General features: G+C 38.1%; 1 protein-coding gene across 4 annotated transcripts in view; it reads right to left on the bottom strand.

Moving 5' to 3' along the window:
* The window catches only part of LOC145997448 (protein FAM13A), a 167,036-nt gene that overhangs the window by 119,466 nt on the left and 24,467 nt on the right, over positions 1-23,103 (bottom strand). Inside the window, exon 1 of one of the 4 annotated variants that reach the window (XM_083134509.1) lies at positions 19,097-19,228. The exons of the other annotated variants lie outside the window; for them this stretch is intronic. The gene's annotated coding sequence lies outside the window, so the exon portion shown is untranslated. Of the gene's footprint in view, positions 1-19,096; positions 19,229-23,103 lie in introns of those variants that run through there. 4 annotated transcript variants of the gene reach the window in all.

The following is a 23,103-nucleotide window of genomic DNA, read 5'->3' as shown; positions in this document are numbered from 1 at the left end:
GAACCTAAGGTTATTCCAAGAAGAACCTAAGGTTATTCCAAGAAGAACCTAAGGTTATTCCAAGAAGAACCTAGGGTTATTCAAAGAAGAAAAAAAAAAGTAAAGTGTTCCCCTGTGCTTAGCACCACGCCATGAAGGCGTATAGGGGGTGTGGGGGTAACGCCACACACTTTCTTGATCCGGTCGTGAGTGGGGGTGATGTGATCAGCACCACGCCCCTGACCGCCTTTACCCCCAGGGTTTCCCCCAGGTACCCATGTTATTCGACGCTGTGTGGGCGCCGGGGCCGCTTCCAACGTTAGAAAAGTTCCCGGATTTGAACCGGCCGGGGATCGAACCCGGGACCTTTAGCATGGTAGTCAGACGCGTTACCGACTGAGCCACCGCGGTCCAAGAAGAACCTAAGGTTATTCCAAGAAGAACCTAGGGTTATTCCAAGAAGAACCTAAGGTTATTCCAAGAAGAACCTAGGGTTATTCCAAGAAGAACCTAAGGTTACTCCAAGAAGAACCTAGGGTTACTCCAAGAAGAACCTAAGGTTATTCCAAGAAGAACCTAAGGTTACTCCAAGAAGAACCTAAGGTTACTCCAAGAAGAACCTAGAGTTACTCCAAGAAGAACCTAGGGTTACTCCAAGAAGAACCTAGGGTTACTCCAAGAAGAACCTAGAGTTACTCCAAGAAGAACCTAAGGTTACTCCAAGAAGAACCTAAGGTTACTCCAAGAAGAACGTAAGTTTACTCCAAGAAGAACCTAAGGTTACTCCAAGAAGAACGTAAGGTTATTCCAAGAAGAACCTAAGGTTACTCCAAGAAGAACCTAAGGTTACTCCAAGAAGAACCTAAGGTTATTCCAAGAAGAACCTAAGGTTATTCCAAAAAGAACCTAAGGTAAAAGCAAGTTCCCCGTGCATATGGCATCGTGCTATGAAGGCACATTTAGGGGATGTGGGGGGGGGGGGGTAAGGGCCTCGATCTCGGCCATTCTGGAGGTGTGATCAGAAACACGCTCCGGTTACCCTTACCCCACAGGGTTGCCCCCAGTTACCAATTAATGTGAGGCTGGGTGAGCCACGGAACAGCTTTATGCGGGGACAAGGCCGAAAAAATTCTGAACCTAGACCACCCACCACGGAAATAGAAACCGGGTCTCCCGCGTGGCAGTCAGACGCTCCAAGAAGAACCTACCAAATTAACCTCTGTCTACATACACGACAGATAATAATAATAAATAATGATAATGAATGGGTAATCACATTATTATAGTTATACGGTTAATAATTACTATTAATTACTTGATTGTTATTATTATTTCTAGTCTTCAATTTTAAATCGGCGGCCTGACACTCCCCAATATACAGATTTTTGCCACGTCCCTGCAGACAGGGATTGTATCGAGGACAGACGAGACTTGATACACAATTCGAAAATAAGTTTACAGTGAGAAATACCCCAAAAGAGGACTTACCAGAGTAAAGGAAAGTGTTGGAATGGCCTCCTACGACCAGATCAATGTCTGGCACGTGCTTCGCAATCTCCTTGTCTTGGGTTCGATACCTTACCGATTCGTGTACCACTTCAAACTGTGGCCCAGTCTCGTTAACTAATTGTATTTATCATCTTCCTATCGATGTTTCATCTTTGCTTAATCACTTATTATCTTGTAACTAATTAATTATCCCCTTTCGCCTGGTGCTGCCATCTATATTCTCCTTCTGCAAACACGAAAGTCTTCACATACAGCACAAGTCCTGTCAAGGCTGTCACCAGGTGTCAGAGCCTCGAGGAGAGAATAAACACATACGAACACGGACGCTATATTGGGGATTCGAACCTGGGATCTCTGGTTTGAAAATGCGTTACATTGATATTATTGTTTTGCTCATTGTCGTTGATTGGATTATTACTGTGCAATTAATTACTGATACTAAATAATACACAACTGTAGAAACGAGCGATACTTTGCAAACACCCTGTTCCTTGGTTATAATCTTTGCACACGCAGTAGCCTATCGAAGGCGAAGCAGCCTCTAAATCAGTAATGAAACCCAGGTGCAGTTGTTCTTTCGGGTGCAACGACCGTTGCAGAAAGCGGCCAATACGCACAAAGAGTTGCTTCAAGCAGAAAACCGAAGGTCGCTTCGAAAGGTGATTCATTCATTCGAGGATTCGCCAAGATTGGCGTGGAGAACGGTTCGGTTAAATATCCGATTGGCGCCTAAATAGTTTTGCTTTCCCGCCATATTGTAGCAAATGCCTATTTTGAGGCCAAAATGACCTGTTCGCTACCGATCACTTTATGTGAATGAACCGCTCACAACGAATCGTTCACGAGAATGAACCGCTCACAACAAATTCTTCATTTGCATGGACAGCTCACAACCAACTGGTGACTTGCAAGGGCCGTTCACAACGAACACTTCACGTGCATGAACCGTTCGCAACAAACGATTCATTTCGTGAACCGTTCATAAAGAGGTAATGCAACGATGTAAAAAAAAGTACTCTCAATTTCGTTCCGAATCAAATAGACCTTCAGACAACTCAATGAACGATTGTGAATTCGTTCACTAATTCCGATGTGATCGAAGAAGGACTGGTCACAGGAATCATTCATCGCCTTCACTGCTTCCGTAGTGAACGTACAGTGACTGATGTTGATAAGGTCTGGATTCGAGTCCTGGCCTGAGCATGAATGTCTCTTTCAGTGTCCATCAATATTTAGTAATAATTCATTAACATAGTCGCGATTAGATCAGAGGCTCAGTACAATGAAATATCCTTTCCCACGAATAAGTTAAGAAGATCAGCCATATTGTTCCTAAAGAACGGTTCTAAAAAAAAAAAAGTTCAATTCGAAAGAACCAGTTCAATAATCAGGTTCTGAGCCATTTGTAACAACATTAAAAAGCCTAGAAATAAAACACAGCACACTGTTGCGGCTTTGAAGAATGTTGTTCTAGAAGATAGTGGACACAGTTTTGAGCAAACATACAGAAACATACAAAAAATTTAGCATTCTTCTAAAAATTGCTCTTACCCTGCCATCAAATAGAGCCACTTGTGAGAGGACATTTTCTGCTATGAGGAGAATCCACAACTGGTTGTGTTGCACAATGGGTCAAGAGAGATTGAACAATGATCTTATACTCAGAATCAGATGTTGTTACAAAAATTTACTTAGACGATTTGATTGATGTGTACAGTTTGAAGAAAGAAAAACGTAAAATGACTTTGTGTTGAGTCAGGAGTTACTGTCAGGCATCAAAAGAACTTTTCAATTTAAGTTTTCTAAAATTTCTGAAGCTTACTATTGCACCGTAACTTTTTTAAAGTAATATGAGTATTGTATCAATAAAAAATTAATGAAATGCAAAATGCAATAATCGTACTGTTTTCCATCTTTTAAAACTGACAACCAATATACTAATTAATATTTGTTTACTTAAGCGAGGAAATTTAATATTTTCAAATCTAAAAGGCCTAAAACTCAAAGTTTTTTTTTTTTTTAATTTCCGGAGGAAGGCCTCCGGACCCCTTATAAACTAGGGGATATTCAATAACCCGCAGGTACATCATATGCTTCTCCCAGAACCCGCCCCCCCCCCAAAAAAAAAGCAAAAGCTCAAACTCCGCCCATGCAAGCCATGTAGCGCGGTCATAGGAAGCATCAATGCGTTCACTGTCTGGGTGTTTCAAGTAATCAATGTTACCTTGGCAACACTGCAAATGCACCGCTTGTGCATTCTGCACACCTGGCTCCTTGCTGGCGGTTCAGAGATTGCTATTCAGCGACTTTTGAGTGATTGCAGAAGCATTAGTTGACCTGTGATAAGAAGATTATGGTATCTTCACCACGTCATGAGAATCAACCAATTAGGGTGTTGACTCCTCTAGGTCTTCACGGCAGGAATTCATTACGTGGGGCAACAGACATTGAAGAGTTGGGAAACAAAAAGAATGGGGCAGCAGATATTGATTGATTGATTTAGTTTATTTTACTTCGCGTTTTGTGACTCTTGGCTAATTTGCGAAGATAGGGATGAAATGATGAAATTGATGAATAGACATTCACAAACAAACAAGGCCGAGCGGGATTCGAACCCGGGATCCTTGGCGTCGCAGAGCGATGTGCTAACCACTCGGCCACAGGGTCTGGCATCAGATACTAAAAATTGATAGAAAAGATGCTAAATATGGGGGAAAAGGTAATAAAGTGGTAATAAAGAGAATTGCACTGAAGGTAAAGAAACAGGGCTTTGAAGTTAAAAAACGGGCACTGAAAATCACAAAAAAAGGGCTCTAGAAGATAGAAAAAACTTTGAAAGTTAGTAAGCAGTCACTAGAAGTGAGAAAACTAGCACTAAAGTTAGTAAAAACTTTGAAAGTTAGTAAAGCACTAAAAGTAGGAAAATAAGCACTAAAAGTGGGAAAACAAGCCCTAAATGTGGAAAAACAAGTGCTAAAGTGGGAAAACAAGCTCTAAACGTGGAGAACAAGCTCTAAAAGTGGAAAAACAAGCGCTAAACTGAAAAAAAACAAGCGCTAAAGTGGGAAAACAAGCACTAAAAGTGAAAAACAAGCACTAAATGTGGAAAACAAGCTCTAAAATGGAAAAAAAAAGAGCTTTAAAGTGAGAAAATAAGCACTAAAGTGGGAAAACAAGCACTAAAAGTGGGAATACAAGCACTGAAAGTGAAAAAAACAAGAACTGAAAGTGGAAAAACAAGAACTAAAAGTGAAAACACAAGCACTAAAATGAAAAAAGCGCTAAAGTGAGAAAACAAGCACACAAAGTGGAAAAACAAGCGCTAAAGTGGAAAAACAAGCGCTAAAGTAAGAAAACAAGCATTAAAAGTGGGAAAACAAGCACTAAAAGTGAAAAACAAGCACTATATGTGGAAAACAAGCTCTAAAATGGAAAAACAAGCTTTCAAGTGAGAAAACAAGCGCTAAACTGGAAAAACAAGCGCTAAACTGAGAAAATAAGCACTAAAGTGGGGAAAAAAGCACTAAAAGTGGGAATACAAGCACAAAGTGAAAAAACAAGAACTGATAGTTGAAAAACATGCACTAAAAGTGAAAACACACAAGCGCTAAAATGAAAAAAAAGCGCTAAAGTGAGAAAACAAGCACTCAAATGAAAAACTAGCTCTAAAGGTAGAAAAACAAGCACTAAAATTGGAAAACAAGCACTAAAAGTGAGAAAACAAGCACTGAAAGTGATAAACAAGCTCAAGAATGAAAAAACAAGCACTAAAGTGAGAAAACAAGCACTAAAGTGAGAAAACAAGCACTACGAGTGAGAAAACAAGCGCTAAAGGTGGAAAAACAAGCTCTATTGGAAAAAAAACGCTAAAAGTGGAAAAACAAGCACTAGAATTGGAAAATAAGCACTAAAAGTGAGAAAACAAGAACTAAAAGTGGTAGACAAGCTCTAGAATGAAAAAACAAACAAGTACTAAAGTCAGAAAACAAGGTCTAAAAGTGAAAAAACCAACGCTAAAGTAAGAAAATAAGCACTAAAGTGAGAAAACAAGCATTAAAAGTGAAAACAAGCTCTAAAATGAAAAAAAACAAGCGTTAAAATGGAAAAAGAAACGCTAAAATGGAAAAACAAGCACTAAAGTGAGAAAACAAGCGCTAAAGTGATAAATCAAGCACTAAAAGTGGGAAAACAAGCTGTAAAATGAAAAAAAGCACTAAAATGGGGAAATGCAGTGAAAGTGAGAACACAAGCACAAGTGAGAATCAAGCACTGAAAGGGAGTGAGTAAACAAGCACTAAAAGTGAGAAAATGTGCTGAAAGTGAGAAACATGCTCTAAAAGTGAAATAACGGGCGCTAAAAGTAGGAAAACAAGCACAAAAGTTAGAAAACAAGTACTACATTGGAAACCAGGCACTAAAATTGAGAATATCAGAAAGTCAGAAAACACCGATTCGCTCACAACGCGTCACTCAATGAAGAGGTAAGGTCACTTTGAAAATACCTCACCTAACCAAACGAAAACGTAACATTATATACATAAAACCAGACGAGCTTCTAACCTAACACATCTACACTTAAAAACAATCGATGGCCTCCTTAAAATGTAAACCAGGATTATATTCCAAGAACGAAATGCTGGAAAAACACAACAATTACGGGAGTCTTAAACAACTACGTAACTAACTCTTTCTTACAGGTCTCTGCTATGTTACATGTATCAAGGAATTTGCTAAACGTTGTGCCGTGTAAGAAACTCGCTACTATTGGCTGTTGGTATAAGCCACGCCCACAGTTGCGATTTCCACATACGTTTCGTAAATATTTGTCCGGGGAGAAGATGAACTTGTGACCTTGAACTGCCGATTTAGAAGTGCACACTTACAGAATATTTTATGCCTTAAAGTGGAAATAACAGGCAATGAAGACTCGGAAATGAAGCCAAGATATCGACGTAAAGCAATCCGAAGCCAATTTCGCTTGTCGACAAATTGACCTGTGCAAGACCAAGCAACAATCAATATTAATTTACAGAAACAAACAACCTGCGACAAAATAACAATTGTTGATTGAATGACCTTGACTTTCCATTGGCAATATGACGCAAGAGCTACGTCTATAGAACGTGGGTCACATTGAAGGTCACTGCAAGAAAGTGCGAGTTGCAGATAGACTGCGAAGATAGCAACAGTAGTTTGTACCGAGCTGTGTTGCAAACTCTGTTATCTTTGAGCCAGATCTAGCCCTTTTTCCATTTGCTTAGCCTGGAGCTAATCTGTAGCCCTAACCTTGGCCGTTTGTGGTGTATAGAGCCCTTGTACAATTGAAAAGTGTTTGAAAATACTGATTTCAAAATTAAATTTAAAAAACTGACATAATTCGTATTAATTTTGTCAAAACCAATTCCACTATTTTTACAGATTTTTCGGGTATTTTCAAACAAATCTCCGGAATAAAGATTATTTCTAGCCAAAAAATATTTAATAGTTATAGGGGGAAAATCCCTGAATGAGTTATCAACAGTGATATTTCTCTAACACCTTTAATTTAAAAAAGTTCCCAAATTAAATTTTCTACCCAAGTACTCTTATAACTAATTTGAACCTAGAATGCATGCTTTACTAGCATCCTTACACACAGCTCCAATAGTTCCGGATTCTATTGCCGGCCGGGACATGAACTTTTCGAAACAAGCTCTAAGTAACCCGAATGTGTCATCGTGACAAGAAGGGAAATTATTATTTATTATTATTATTATTATTTTGTGGAGTCAAACTGTTCAACTTTATTAGAAATCTCGTTCCTTCACTGTGATTTTCGTTTCCCTTTACAAAGTGATTTGACTGTTTTGTAGTGATCTCACTTGGCAACACTGCCTATGCCAAGCTTCCAACACGCGACGCGTGATTCTGATCTCATTTACGTATCGTAAAATGTCGATGATTAAGCTGATTGATAGCCTATTTTTACTCCAAATTTCTCTTTATAGAGATTACCTTTGATAAGATGGATTAACTGTAAACAGGTCGAGATTAGCAAATCAAGCAGCAATCTTGAGTTAAAACAAGCTTCAAATTTTTAGTTCTGTTTGGGTAGGGACAAACGACACGGGTCATTCCGGTATGAAAGGTTGCATTTATTTCTGAAGATACATTTCCAAGCGATACGTGATCAAGTGATCTTTCTAATACATGTGACAAATGACGAAAGAATGTATAAGGAGATCAAGACACTTTAAAACGTAAAACTAATGCTTTATACTGTTGTTCACTGTATTTATAGTTATTAAATTTGAATGTAAACTAGGATCAATGTTGCCAAAACCTGTGAATGTATTCGTATTTGAAACGAGGGGTTAAAGTTTTAACAATGTATTTTGCAAATGGACATTTTAAATAAAATATCTTCACCATCTAACGACGAAGAATACTAAATGTACATATTTGTAATATCCAGAACCACAGCTAGGAAACTATATTATTTATTTTATATAAATGGAATAACATACGTTGATAAACCACAAAATCTACATTAAAATATAGGGAACCCTTTCATTTGAAAAATAAAGTTTACTGGTGTGCGTTATAAAATATGTTACACACAATTAAAGAACAGAGGACTTTGTTTTAGAGGTATTAACTTTCTTTGTGTTTCGAAAAGAGGTCTGTATGATTCAATTTTATTATTCCTTATTGGTCCATTGTACACAGGAGAAATTTACTGTTAGAAGTTCATTCGCAAATGAATAACAATGCTTTAATCAACAGACGTTCTCAATTTGCACTAATGTTCTTCAATAAATACACATGCACAAGGTTAAGTGGTGGAAAACGATAGCAGCGCCACGACGTTGGAACCCATCCAGTTGAAAAGAAAGGAGATGTACATCGAATGAAATGTGTGCACCTTGTATAATAACTTTTATAATTTGCACATGATCAAAACGTTAATAGTGTGATCGCCGATGAGAGCGACATAACACGGTTTCCAAAATTATCGCAAAACGAAAGAAATAAGAGTTTTCTTTGTGCAGTTGTGATAAACCCGTTTTGTTATCTGTGCCAACTTTCCTTGTGTAAGGTCAGGGTATGAATAGCTCACGTTACGTTCAGCTTCTTTTGTCTCTGAACTTACATAATGTGGGATCCTGTAAGTCTTTTTGAAGATTAAGTTTACGTAACCCTGTGTGCAAGGGCTTGCGTTGAGCGTAAAGATGTACAAAATGTCTAGCAGGAAATAGAATCACATGATAACTTGTATGAATATCATCTTGTTTGGATATTTGTTTTGAATTATCACCTTGTTTGGACATTTGTTTTAAGTCCACTTTATGTACAGATAGGCTAATCGGGACTGAACCCTCAGGGGGACCCGCGTCAGATAAAAATGTTTGTCTGTGGATTTTCGAGTTTATATTACGCTGGTGCTTCCAGTTAAGCAACTAATCAGGTATAGCCTGCATTCGTGGATTCTTTTCACATATTTAAACCTATCCAAAATTACTAAAATCATATTCTGAACAAAGTACTACATAGTATTCAAATATTTGTATCATAAATAGTTAATATGTATTGTTCGTTTACTTATAGAAGAATAAAATATGCTGTTAAAATATTATATTATTTATTTATTCAGCCGGACCCTGTGGCCGCGCTGCGACGCCAAGGGTACCGGGTTCGAATCCCGCTCGGGCTTGGTTGTTTGTGAATGTCCATTCATTAATTTCATCATTTAATCACTCAGCCCCATCTTCGCAAATTAGCCAAGAGGCACAAAACGCGAAGTAAAATAAACTAAATCAATCAATCAATCAATATTTATTTATTCTAAATTTCAGATACAACACTTGTAAGGTCATTTTACACTGAAAACTCTAATAAATCAACAAGAACAGGTCAAGATGATTTTAGGTAAAAACAAAAAAGGTGAATATAAACATGATTAAGACATAAACAAGGAAACAAACAAAAGATTTACATACTCATTCTTAGAGAAGATCGGAAAATACTTTCAGGGGCAAAAATGTCGATGTTTGTGGGTAGTTTATTATAGAACTGGGGCAGCCTGTTGAACAGAGAGCGCTGTATAAGGGAAAGCCTAGCGGTAGAGTTGTGGAACAATTCATTGTTTCGGGTCAATCGAGAGGGAACTCTGAAGTTGAATTTTGTAAGCAGAAATTCAGATCTTAATTTTCCATTGATGATTTTATAGAAAAATTTCATATCGGCCATATCGCGTCGGGTCTGCACTAACTGAATGTTCAAAGTAGTCAGGATGTCAGGTTTCTGAAGATGCCGCAGAGAAGGAATTCTATGACGAACAATGCCAGAAGCTAGGAAGATTTGTATTGGAAGGGTAACAAAGCGTGGCCCAGACTGGAGAGCAGTATTCGAGAATCGGAGAAATGAATGACTTGAAAAATAGTCTAAGAGAAGTTGGAGTATCAATTTCAGTGAATCAGTGGAGGAGGCCTAAGAGGCGCATTGCACTTTAAGTTGTAGCTGTGATGTGTTCTTTAAAGTTCAGTTTTTCATATATGATAACACCTAGATCTTTTTGGGTCGCAACTGTAGAAATATAATTGTTTTCAAGAACATAATGAGAATGTATGTTGTTCTTTTTTAAAGAGACTGTTAGGGAGGATCATTTCTTCGGGTTAAGTTGCAGATTCCACTGCTTACACCATGTGACAAGTTCGGAAAGAGCATTCTGGAGAATCACAGCATCTTGCGTGGTTGAGATTTCTTTGAAAAGTTTACAGTCGTCAGCAAACATGAGTATATTGACAGGAAGTGAGGAAAGTCTTTGAGGGAGATCGTCCATGTATAGGATGAACAAGAGAGGGCCCAAGACGCTCCCTTGTGGTACCCCAGACAGGACAGGAAGAAAATCAGAAGAGGCGCCTGAAAGGATGACACGCTTTGTCCGTGAGTGTAGATAATCCTGGATTAAGGAGAGGAATTTGCCATGTATGTTAAATCTAGTTTGTAATTTGTGAATAAGAAGAGCATGGTTTATTTTGTCAAAGGCTTTTGAAATATCCAAGTATATCACATCTAGCTGGGAATTTTTGGAAATAGCCCTAGTGGCATGTGAAAGGAGAACTGAAAGATTAGTCAAGCAAGAGCTCCCTGGAAGAAAACCGTGTTGGGCAGTACTGATATGCGGAGATGTAAATCTGAATAATTTGTCAATGATTTTTTCACAGAGGTAACAGGAGTGATATTGGTCTGTATGATGTAGCACTATTTTTGTCTCCAGACTTGTGAATGGGTACAACGTTGGCTTTGTTGAACATCTGAGGAAACACGCCTTCAGAGAAGCACCTGTTTAGCAAGAGAGAGAGAGAGAGGATGAGCCAAGAAGTCGGCAGCGTTACGGAGGAAAATTGTGGGAATTTCATCTGGTCCTAAAGAGCGGTGTATGGGTAATGAGGCAAGCAGAGATTTAACTTCTTGAGAAGTGATATTGGAGAGAGAGTGTGAACAAACAGACCGACTGCACGTCGGGGAGTGGGTTGGTTGTAGCATGCGAGGTGACGTTTTCGTGAAAGAAATTGTTGAATAAGTGCACTCTTTTATCTCCAGATTTGTACTCCGTTTTTGCTTTCTTGAATTTAAAAATCACGCGTCCCCATGAAACAATGTAAATTAAAAATTCAATGAAAAGAAAAACAGAATTATGTTATTGGATATGATTAAATAGTTACTTTATAGTTATATGCCGATTTTATAGTTAAAGTAACAGTTGGATATTGAACACATCCAGTTTGTAATTAAATATAGTAATGACCGTTGCACGAAGGGTACATCAGAATTGATATGAAACCAACCTTTTTAAACTTTTATTAACCTCGCATAATTCCTACTTCTAACCTTCATCATGTTCTGCTTACTGCTCTTAGGTAATAATTCGAAATATACAGAAAAAATTAAACGTAATAATGTTTAAATTATGATTATATAGGACACCTGTACTTCAGACTAAAGAACAAAAATCTGATAAATTTTGATTATGGACCCCGCGAATATTGTATTCGAGAATAACTCGATCCAGATTGTCGGCGCAACAAAGGAACTGTAACGATTACGTTAATTAACCAACAAAAGCAAACAGTTTCTTCAGCTCAACTTGGGGGTCTCTGCTGTCAAGTGATTACAGCACTTTTCATTCCACTTTGAGGAAGACTTGCTTCCCAATTATTTTTATTACTACGTTCAATATAAGTGTGTTTGCGGAACACAGAATGGTGAAAGTAGGGATTGTGGGGCACAAGATATAAAAAGCAGTTGCTCGTTATTCCGATCGGAGAATGAAAAAAACTAACACTGGTTTTCAAGGACCTAATCTTTTTTGTTCACATTTGCATCCATGAAACTACAACACACACAGCAGCGTAGAAATTGTGAAACCTTACCTTATACGATATTATGAATCGGGTACTACTTAAAAGTATATAAGAACGTATTATACGCAAACGAAATTGACTCAAAAAGTTGTAGGTCTAGGTTTATCCACCTCGCATACGATGTGATAATAATTCCTCCGCTTTCCGACAAAGGTCAGCCAATTTCAATACTAGGGCTCGGATTTTTAGGTGCTAAAAATCAGAAAAATATTTATTTTTTATATGCTCAAAATATGGAAAATATTTACACTTTATGTACTTAAACATGGAAAATATGCATTTTTATGTGCTAAAAATGTTGAAAATTTCTGCTTAAAACAGCTCTACTCACCAGATGAAATTAGCATGTTTTGCTGAAAAATGGTGAATTACAATACACCACAACTGTCATCTTCAAATTGTCCATTACAAAGGACTGACGATTGTCTCGAAACAGTGCCTTATACTGCGAAAATGTTCGTTCTACATCACATGAAGTCAACCTCGCATACTTAAGGCATGATATTTCACTCACACTTAAATATCCAATATTGTCTTCCTGTTCACCGTCCAATACATTCGAAATGTTACACATCATTTTAAAGCCCGAATTTTTTGCCATGACATCTTGGAGTTTTCTGCGAAGCAATTGTGCCTTTGGTCCATTAAGTTTGTTGAGCTTGCTCTCCACTTCACGAACTTCTTTAACTGCTTCTGACAAAGGAATGTCCGTTGCTTCTAGTTTCTTGATCGTATTACATAGGAAACTCAAATTTGCAGAAATATAAGCCAGGTCATTTCTTAATGTAGAGTCACTCAACATACCTTGAAGAATTTCAATTGAAGAAGCATCATCTTTATTCAGTCCATTAACAACAGATGAAAATTCTTCAAAATTTTCTGCATAGTATGCAACAGCATTAAGCCATGTTCCCCACCGCGTAACTACAGGTGTGGGTGGCAACGGTGTTTGGGGATTTTCCTTTTTGAAGATTTCAATTCTTGTTGGCGATTTCACAAACACCTTTTTTCCATTCGAAACCAATTTATCTACATTAGGATATACATTTCTGATTTCTTCACATACCCTATGCAATCCATGAACAATGCACGTAACATGAGTCATTTTAGGATAACTGACTGCAAGACCTTCTGCTGCTTTCTTCATATATGCTGCAGCATCTGTGAGCAAAAGTAAAACATTGTCGAACTTCACCCCACTTGGCCACAATATCTGCATGGCTTCATTGAACAATCTAGCAATTGTAACATGATTTGTGGCACACAGTTCTTGGCACGTTAAAAGAAAAGATTTACTTGAAATTGTTTCATCATTTTTCAATAACCCAACAACTACATTTCCCACTTTCCTACCACTTGAGTCCGTACTTTCATCTATGCTGACCCAGATTTTTTCATTCTCACAGATATCACGAATTTTCTGCATCGTTTCTTCGTAACACTTTGGGAGGTAACATTTCCTTAAAGTAGACTCATCTGGGGTGTCGATGTTTGTGTATTTGCCTAAAAAATTTCGCAGCTGAGGATGATTCACCTTATAAAGCGGTATGTCAGCAGAAACAAAAGCCATACACAAATCCGCACAATAACGAGAAAACTTGGATGGTTCTTGGGACGAACTTGGGATGGGGTCACCAATAAGGGATTGTTTGCTTTTCACACGCACAGCTGCAGCAATATGTTTACTGCCATTCACATGTTGGGTTACCTGAGATCGCTGTTCTGCTGTTATGGCTTTTCCACAGGGCTGACAAAAGAGTAGCTTTCCATCAGTGGTAAATGTGTTCTTGAATTCTGCAACATATTGCTGCAAACGATAGCTTGGTGCAGATTTCACTTTCGGCATTTTCAAACACGCACACACTTACAGAAAACTCGCACCTTTCGAACGAAACACACTAGTGCTTCTCCCACGCAATACCACGCCAAGCAAATACTGTGGAACAATCTGTCCACTACTGAACGTTGAGCTTACGTTTTACCTCACAGTATGGACAATTCGTTACATCCAGACTGGATACTGTTGCCAGGTCTTGCAGAATTTTTTTCCTCTCTAAGATGAGAAAATAAATACAGCGACTATAAAAAAAAACCTTTTGATTTTTTTCTGGGAAATCTTAAAAAGATAAGAAAATTTAAGTAGATACGAAATTTTATGTGAAATTTTTGGGACAAAACATTCATTTTATGCATTTATGAGCGAATATTAAGAAATATGTATTTACATAAAAAAAATTGGAAAACATGTTTTTTTTATGTGAAATAAAATTTGATATATAGGCTCCAGTTACTATGATCGGAATTTGTAACTCACTTTCGAGGTCATATCTACTCGCAGAAAAAATATTTATTTACCTAAAAATCCGAGCCCTATTCATTACTGTGAGTAGTCCGGTTTCCTGATCTCTAAGTTGGCATCCCAGAAGTCCAGACAAGTGTGCAAATTAACGGGGGGGGGGGGATGCCGGAGATTTCCCCCACAAAAAAATTATCCCCGGCAAAAGAATATTAACTTTATCCCTGTCAGGCATGTTTTATCCCCTCTCAAAGAAAATTGTATTGAATGGAAGAAGTGACCTCTCGGATAAAATTCTAATTTTTGGAATTTTTGAAACTGTGAAATAATTTTGTTTTGTCATTAATGGTAGAATAAGAAAGCATAAACCGGCTCGTGTATTGTACACTTATTTCTATAACGCATTTTTAGTTGGTTATTCTATTCTAAAAATAACTAACTGAATTTCATTTCAGTTATTAACAATAAAATTAACAAACTTCATGGTTTTCTTTATCTTGAAATGAACAATGCCAATTTCAAACCTATTAGACATCCCCCCTCCCCCAACGTGTATCCTATTCAGTTCAATACAGTTTCTCCATTGAATTATTTTCTTTCGCAATAATATCATATCAATTTCCGATTGCGACTTTTGACCCACCCTGTACAGATACGACCAATATATTCATGGGCAAAATAGCAACAGAATTAATTGTATGCTATTCCGTTTATTGTCTAAAATGTATTTCCAGTGTTGTATAAAGGATACACTGTTCACAACACTAGAATAAACATATTTCTATTTTAGCCTCCTCAGTGGCGTAGTGGTATCGTCGTTGCCTTGTAATCAAAAGGTCCCGGGTTCGATACCTGGTGGAGTCCCACTTTAAAACTGTAGGTCCAGTACCGATTAGCCTATCTGTGCTAAAAGTGGACTTGATACACAAACTTAACTCTTTCTATTTCTATTTTATCTGGCGAACAGTGTCTTTCCATCTAAACCAAATTTGTGCAACTCTAGATTCCACTAAACGTGAGTAACAAGCTTCAAAATCGGACACATCATTTATGCTCACCCTGTATATCGTTCCTAACATTGTAATTCGCTGACAATTGTCCTATTTGCCTGGTTACGTAAAAAGGAAAAAAAACATGCAAATACATAAAAATATGCGTCCAGTTTGGTATCAGCAAGACTTTTTTCCTCTCCCTTAAATATTTTGAGAATAAAATTAAGCACATCTCGGGGGGGAAGGAGGAGGAGGGCTCCACCTGGCTACCGGTCCGCGTAATGGTCTCCCATTGGGCATCCTTCCAGACGTGTGACAAATGGCAACACACATGCACACGCTGCATAGTACGCCAACGGTGTGGAATGTTCTTGGGAGGGTTGGCATAGGCAAGAAAGATGGGAAGGGGAGGGGTGTTCTGAAAATAGCAACGTCAGGAGACCTACATGACTCCCGTCGTTCGGGACGAATGCATAAAAATCCTGAATGCCAACGTCCGCCTTAACCTGCATCAAGTTCAAACATGGTGTTAGGTTACAACCGATCTTTTCAGGGGAGTTTTGACATTGAAAGTGGATTTAATTTAAGGAGTCTACGATTTCATAAAAACAATATTTCCTGATTTTCCAATGTTTTCCGGACCAACACCCACAAGTTTTCCACCCCAAATCATAAGGGCAATTAACGTACAGTGAACGGCAAAGAAAATGGAACATCCAGATCCTGAAATATTCGCTTCCCTGCTAGGCGTTATGTGTGTTGCCTAACTCGACGGCGATAAGTGGATTTTAATAGCAAATTTTCAATGGCAGCTTCTGCCACCGCCGAAGAGTTAGGCAACACACATAACGCCTTGCAGGGAAGCGAGTATTTCAGGATCTATGTGTCCCCATTTTTATTGCCGGTGAGTGTAGAAGAACATGTCTGGAACAGAGGGGTCACCCTCCAAAGAGCGATCCTCGCAAGGGTACAACTCACCCTCACCCTCCGAAGACTTGTGAGGGGGAGGGCGAAGGCGTGCTGTGAGGGTGGGTTGAAAGGCGAGTCGTGAGGGTGAGGGCATGTGAGGATGAGGGAGATTGAACGAAAATTACTACTTCTGGTCTCGAAGGAGGTCACTTAGATAAAAACACACACCTAGAGTCACACTTAACCAAGTTTTAGAATATTAACTCAGGGTGGCCACTCTAGGACCATGAAAAAATTCAAGTATAATTCCAGGTTTTCAAGGTGAACTTTCCAAAAATGCAAGGCGTACAACCTTACGTATTACTGCCTCTCATCATCCACACATACACATTCATTCATTCATTCATTGTTTTCTGCCTAATTCGAAGGTTTTTCACTGCAATCTCCAGCTTTCCCTATTCGTAATAGCATACCACTCACTTAATTTAATATCATCCATAAGCTGATATCTCTTTCTTCCACGGACTTTTCCTCCTTCAACCATTCCCTCCAAGGCATCCTTGAGCAGACAGTTCCTTCTTAGACAGTATCCTCACCAGTTTCTTTTCCTCTTCTTGATTATCTTCAGTATAGATCTTTTTCGCCAACTCTTTCCAGTACGGCTTCGTTTCTTACCTTGTGTCCGTCCATTTTACACGCTCCATTTTTCGCCATGTCCACATTTCAAAAGCTTCGAGTCGTTTCTCTTCATTTCTTCTCAACGTCCAGGTTTCTGCACCATATAGTGCTACGCTCCACACAAAACATTTCACTAATCTCTTCCTTAGACCTATGTCCATGGGTCCACAAAAAACATTTCTTCTTCTATTGAAAGCTTCTTTTGCTATTGCGATTCTCATTTTCACTTCTTGTTTGCAGCTCATGTCACTGCTTATAGTGCATCCGAGGTACTTGAAGCTATCCACTTGCTGGATTCTTTCTCTCTTTGCTCTCACATTAATATATACACACACAAATATAAAAACAACATAAAGGGTCTGTGAGATTCTAATGTATCCCAAATTTCTAGTTCGATTCAATTAAACTGTACATATATTTAACATATTTAATTTAAGGTGTGGAGTCTGCATTCAGACTCCAAATACATCTACGTACAAACATAAGTTCGGATGATGCGGGATATGCTAATCTACGACATTTTTAATTGTGTCAGAATTTCAAACTATAATTTAACTAATCAACTTCAAGATATCTTATCTTGCAATAATCTTCCACCTGCCAGATAAGATTGTTCTGCAAAGGACACTAACAAAGTAAACAAATTGAATTATTTTCAACGCAGGTTTGTTTTCCTTCCTCAATAAAAATAAAACCTCAACTGTGCAAAACTTGCTTCAGGGCATTCATAAATATGTACAAATTGTATGCGATTTGGATTAATAAAAGTTGCAATCTGAATAGGAACTGATAACTGAGCAGGGGGAACGAGTTTCTTTGTAATATTTGGAAATGTATTTACTAATGATTAACAAAGAATTGTTTTTTTATAGGGACCAATAACAATTACAGTGTAAATAACAAATAGTAAAATTTAATAATATATTACCCCCGATAACTACCACACACACCAACGAAAAAAAATTGCAACAAGAAAGCGGTGCATACCAATGACCACTTGTAACAGATTTCTACATAAGAATTCAAAACATGACCCCTTTTCATGGAGTATTTTAATGAAGAACTTGTACTGTTAACACCCGGCAATACTCAGTATCTCAACGTGAAGTATAGTTTGTCCACAACAAACTTAAATTTTCTTGTCTTATATCCTTTTTGTTCAGAAACCTCGAATTTTTCCAGAAAAACATTAAATTTCCCAGACATTCCCTGGCTTTTCCAGGTTCTCCAGACTGGTACATGCCCTGGAAATACTGGATGTTCCTGTTAAAAGTAGCCCAGCACAAAGACATTCGTCCGAAGGCTATATTGCACTAGTAAAATGGATTAGTCCATTGTAAGAATGGAAGATACTCAAGGTATCACAGTACACACACTTCATTTCTTTTCATGATCCTTGGCATGTAACTGTTGATCGGAGCCGGGCTACTTTTAACTGGGACACCCTGTATATACATTATGCCAGGATATCTACCCTATTTCGATACGGATGGTACTGAGATCTCTTCTCGAAATTTGAAAATTGATATACCTTGTAAATAACGAGACGAGAGAGACAAGACGCTTTGAGGCTTGCATAATCAAAGGCCTGTGTAAAATCCAGTATCATACATGAGTACATATACTGGGCGGTTCAAAATATGATTACTGACTGTAAAATTAAACTACATATCCTACAAATAATCAAACAACGTCCAAAGATCTCGCGCATGTGTGTGTGTGTGTGTGTGTGTGTGTGTATATATATATATATATATATATATATATATAAATCGATTGATCCTTGTAACACTGCATTTTAAAAATAACCAGGGTTGTTTAAAGCTCCAGGAACGCATAAATTCTAATGGGTTCCGTATCAGGACCGGAATATTTTCCTTCTCGCACAATTTAAATTCGGTCCAAGTTACATATTGTTTCGAGCTTGGACGGTATCTAAACTGATCTGAAAAAAAAAAGTTCCGGGACAGGATTGAAATATTTCCAAGATTAAAAAAACGGTTCAGACCCCATTTTAAGCTTGCTGATTTTCTCTCCCGGACCGGAATTGAATTTATTTACAATTCCTGGACACCTTTTAACCCCCCTGAAAATAACAATTTCTGACCGAAAATTCCCACTTGTCCCAGGGTTTTCTGGGATCTCCAGGTTGAAGAGAACAACTTGCGCGACGTTCTCCTAACCACCACGCTATCACAGACACTTGTCAATACGCGGTGCACAGCGGAACAAGTGCACAGCGCGACTTGTAAACAACGCCCCCTACAAATTAAGATAAGCGAACCCACACACAAAACAAATGAAAATCTGCCAAAAAAAAGACTCACCAGTTCAGTTCTGTTCATACACCAGCGAATCCACACTACTCCCCATACAACCTTATTCCATGGCGATCCGTTCAGTTCCCAAGAGTCCTATACAAGCTCTCCCGTCTTCCTGGGTCTCCTACAGGAATCTGAGCGCTCGCCAAGCATCGACCGTCGCCATGGCAACGAGATCGATTCGCCCATTAGTCGAGCTGCCCTAGTTTCCGAGTAATATAAACCCGGAGAGGTTTCATGCTAGAACGGGGGAGGAGGGGGGTTCCGGCGACGGAACGCAAGTAAATATGGATAGATGGTGCTGACTGCTAGACGGCCGAACACAATGTAAAAAAGGTCCGAGAACTGATGCAGCTGTCTTTTCCCGATGTTTTCTACGGCGGCACAGTTGGATGCGAGAGATGTGCGCGGAGTGATACATATTAAGCTCGTATTTTTATACGGTGCGGTAGCCTCCGCTGAGATAATGGCCGTTTCTAATAATGTCTTCTGGTTTGTATGATGCGAAAATAAGTCTCTAAATGCCCCGTCACGAACAGTTTTTCTCAACGTTCCTCAGTTTTCAGCAACTGAAGCACAGGGTGTGCATGGAGGAGGATTTTTAGTCGGGACAGGGGAAAAAAAGCTATATTATATCATCCCGGTATGGCGTCTGGCTGCCACTCGGGAGACCCGGGTTCGATTCCCGGGATGGATGATCTAAGGTCGGATATTTTCCGATCCACATAAAGTGACTCTGGGGCTCACCCAGCCACAAATCAATGGCTACCTGGGGGGGAGGGCTGGAGGGTCAAGGCGGCCGGAGCGTGGTGCTGATCACCTCCAAAATCCTAAATGTGCCTTCATGGCACCGTTCTGGTGCTGTATGCACGGGGAACTTTACCGTACCTGATTTCGACACCATTCGTGATTTCCCGACAGCTAGAAAATCAGGAATTCGCCTCCGCAAGTCTGAAACTGGACTGAACCACCCCTCGATCTCGGAATTGAAACTTAACAAGAGTTATTGGAGTGGAGATATCAACAGCAGAATTCCATTAACAAAGGATGCAAAACTAACTAACTAACTCCCTAGCCTTCTTAAACCCGAAGGTTCATGGCTGCAGCAACACAGGTCTTCAATCTTTCCCTATCTTGAGCAAGTTCTATATACTCTTTTCCATCCCTACCGATTTCCCTTAGGTCCATCTCAACGTTGTCCCTCCATCTTCGTCTTGGCCTTCCTACAGGTCTCTTACCATCAGGTTTCCCAACAAGAATCCTGTAAACTCCTCTTTCCTCTCCCATTCTTGCCACATGGCCTGCCCACCTAAGTCTTCTGGATTTAATTATTCTAATAATATCTGGACATGAATACAAATTATGTAGTTCTAAATTATGTAACCTTCTCCACTCACCTGTCTCCTCATCCCTTTTAGGTCCAAATATTTTCCTAAGGATCTTATTTTCAAATACTCTCAATTTATGTTCCTCTTTCAATGTAAGGAACCAAGTTTCACATCCATATAATACTACAGGCAAAATTACTGTTTTGTATATTTTAACTTTTAGTTTCTTAGATATTAAACGAGAAGACAAAAGTTTATGAAGAGAGAAGTAACATGCATTTCGTGAATTAAGCCTGCTTTTTATTTCCTCTTTAATATAATTTTAATTTCTTAATATTACTCCTAAGTATTTGAATTTGGAAACTGGTTCAAACGAGTTTTTATCAATAATTAGATTTTGATTATTACCTAACACTTGGTTTCGGCCTGTAAAAAGGATGCAAAGATTACTATTTACCGAAACGGTCGTTACCAGTTCGCCAGGTATATTGCTATATTTTACTTCGCTTTCTTCCCTCTTGCCCAATCGCGAAAATGAGGATGATTGATGATATGATGAAATAGATGAAGGGACACGCACACACAACATCCATGCCCAGACCGGGATTCGATCCCGGGACCCCTAGAGTTGTAGCGTGATGTCCTAACCAATCCTCCACCAAGATGGGTAGTTTTCTAAGCGTTTTACCACGAGAGAGAACATTTATTTATCGAATTCTGTGCTCAACATAATATCAGTGATCGGAGATCGATTGTAACATCGTTGAAACTATGCATGAATGAACACGGTACTGTTTCACAATGTGTTATCATCAAATCCTTTATTCCACGCTATGGGTTTAAAGGAAAAAAACGAAATAATTTATACATTACGAAGAAAATGGTTGAAAAAATATGTTCGAAAGGTTGTAGCATTGCGCCAAAGATTACAAAGGATGGTTTAAGAAATTTAAGGCTTATCTTCGCCAGACCATCTGGTCAAGATGTTATCAAGACATGCTCCATCTTGTTGGAAATAAAACTCCTTATCTCCAAATTGCTCTCGGATACATTGGCTTCATTGATTCATGCGACATGGCTAGTCGACAGGCCAGAAGAACATGGGCGTGAGGAAGAAGGAGTCGAGCCCCCTTTCGGAAATTGGCATATTTCATTTCAATTTACAAAAAAGTCAGAAGTCAATTGTTAATAACGGAAATGAAGTTTAGTTCCTTACTATTCGAACAGAATACCGAAGTAAAAATGCAATAAATCGTAAAAATTGAGTGTAAAATACATGTTCTACCGTTCAAACCAAAGATTATACGGTTTCTCATTTTCAAAATTTGTTTTCTGTGAGAGAACACACAACAAACACTAGCAAAATTTTGTCCTAACTTTTAAAGCTCTCTCTTGAATCAGGTGTCTAAAAGATTGATAGAAGTTAAGAAAAAGATAAAGGATTTAAGTAGATATACTGTGAACAAGTCTAGTTTGAGATAGATTGTCTTTTGTCTTTGTTGAATGTCTTTCATGAAGTTTTTACAACATGAAGTTATAAGTTAAATAAATGTTGTTTTTTCTGTTACCGTTTTGCCTAATTGGAGATCATTACAAAGATAACAACAGAATAATAACTATGCATTTCAGTACACTAACAGTATGAAATGTAAAATAATAATTAAAAAAACAGTTGTGCTGGATATTAACTCATCTGGGGATCGATTGCAAATGTCTCGCCAAGGACATACTAATAATAATAATTATAGTAAAGAAAAATTTCAGAGGATAATACAATGGCAATAAATGGTAAAAAAAAAAGTTTTTAGATTGAAAATAGGGTTAAACGATAAAATAATTGAACAGGTAGGTAACAGACTTTATTTGGGAAGCCATATTTCACAGTTTGAACACCAAAAATATATTGAAAACATTTTTTAAAAATATAACATTAAATGGAATTTTGAAAAGAAATTTTGGAAAACAAATGAGGAAATAAATTCAAATTAGGCACCATAATATAATTTCAAAAACGGTTTTTCTATGTGGTAGTGAATGTTGGGCTGACCTTCCGTCAACATGATAAAAATTGAGTAAATTGTCCACAAATAAGATTTTTGCGGTCTTTGAAGTAAAGTAGCCTTGCGAGGCAAAATTAGAAGTGAAGGAATCCGAAATAAATAAAAGGTTGAAACAATGGTGGAAGAAATTAAAAAATATCAGTAACCGTGGAATGAACATGTTCTAAGGATGCCAGATAGCCTTTGCTTCTAGAATTTTTAAATTACAGGCCAAAATGAAAAAGAAATTTAGGAAGACCCCCATTGCCGATGGAATGATCAATTTTTGTGATTGCAGAACAGGCTTTAATTACCCAAACCTCCAAGACGAAGAAAAAGATGAAAATTAGTTTAATTTTATTATTGGTTTACAATAGTTATTATTTTGCAATAATAATCATAAGCAAGGAACGGATTTATATCTAGTAGAAATGTGCTAAACTAGTTAATTTCAGTAAAATGTTGAGTTAAATATGGACTTCAAATTCTACATAAAATACAGTACGCTTACATTGACATTAATTGTAAAACAACACAAAATGTGTTTTCACTTTCTGTTTCCAAAACAATGAATAACAACATTTTGTTGTAAGTTTTCGAACGTGAATTTCCTTCTTTTGTCTCTTAACATGGACTTATATGGACT

The sequence above is a fragment of the Lepisma saccharinum genome, chromosome 13, assembly GCF_977018435.1.
Source record: "Lepisma saccharinum chromosome 13, izLepSacc3.1, whole genome shotgun sequence".
In the NCBI taxonomy this organism is placed as follows: domain Eukaryota; kingdom Metazoa; phylum Arthropoda; class Insecta; order Zygentoma; family Lepismatidae; genus Lepisma; species Lepisma saccharinum.
The sequence above is the reverse complement of the archived record's forward strand: the minus strand, read 5'-3'. Positions and strand labels throughout refer to the sequence as shown.